The following is a 1,269-nucleotide window of genomic DNA, read 5'->3' on the forward strand; positions in this document are numbered from 1 at the left end:
AAACCACCTACAAGAGGTCGTGCCCGGTGGGGCGTGGTGCCACTGTTAAAGGTCGCGCTGAGTGGGCCGTGATGCCCCGATTTAAATTTGCCGAGTAGGGCCGTAGTTGAGAGCAATGATTGATTTGCTAGAATGATATGTAATCGGCCGAGTCGATTGATCGCTGAGACGATCCAAGTGGTTGAGCGGTTTGATAATGTGATTGTGCCATGGTTGTTTGGTTATCATAATTGCACGTGGTTGGTTTATATAAATTGTGCTAACCTCGCAGATAAAGGCCGAGGCGAGGTAAGTCTTCGTGTGATGTGGCCATATGCCACCGGCGTATTTTCTTTCTAATAGGGGTTTAGAGGGTTGAACTTGCCGAGACATCGTCTCATCCCGTGTGGGATTAAAATTTCAGTCCCCTGTAGACGGAGCGCGGATAGCTTTGGTTGGCCTTGAGGAGTTGCGAGAGGTGAAGTCATAAGGGTTGGAGAGCGTGTCCTGCTAGTTGGTTGTAGGATAGTCCCCTTTTTGTCGAGTGGGTCTATTTGGTAGAAAGTCCAAGTGTTGTATTTAAACCCCTTTGTGTTTGTAAATGGGTGTTTGGTATTGTGATTGATTGCCTTGCTTTTCTATCCCAAGTTAAATGTTGTCAGGATTTGTTTCGGCTTCCGCATGCGTAAAGAAATGAATGGGTGGCGATATATCCCGGGATGTCGCATTTTGATCGATCGCAAATGGGATGTGCGCGCGCTCGGGGTTCGGGGCGTGACATCCTCGTTTAAGTGGTATCAGAGCATGGTCTCGTGTATGGAGTGATAAGGTGCGATGAGTCATGGGATAGTTAGTAGGAAAGGCTTTTAATATGCTTCATGCATGTGGTTGATAGCCGCTTGGTAGCTTGTTTGTGGGGTCACTCAAATTCTAACCCGATGTTGGAATCGAAAAGCATCGATAAAGAGCCTGTAGGATGAGTGACCAGAGTGGAGGACTCCTTGGAAGAGGTCGATAGGACCCGTACCTGGGGTAGGATGTCGACAAGAGTTGGTACCGAGGTAGAGCGCAGCTTAGTCCAGCGTGTGTGTGAGTAAATCCGTAGTCGGCACGAGAGTGTAGCAAACTAAGCGATCCTAGGTTTAATGGGATCGTTAAGGCGCTAGTGTTCCTTGGAAGCTTGTTGGGTCGGTGAGCTCGGGGCCGAGCCGTTGTTCATTTGCCGTTGTTTCTACCGCCGCCAATATGGTGACCGTTGTTATGCCACGCCCGTTGAGGCCTAAATTGGAG

Source organism: Eucalyptus grandis, chromosome 6, assembly GCF_016545825.1.
Source record: "Eucalyptus grandis isolate ANBG69807.140 chromosome 6, ASM1654582v1, whole genome shotgun sequence".
NCBI classification, from domain to species: domain Eukaryota; kingdom Viridiplantae; phylum Streptophyta; class Magnoliopsida; order Myrtales; family Myrtaceae; genus Eucalyptus; species Eucalyptus grandis.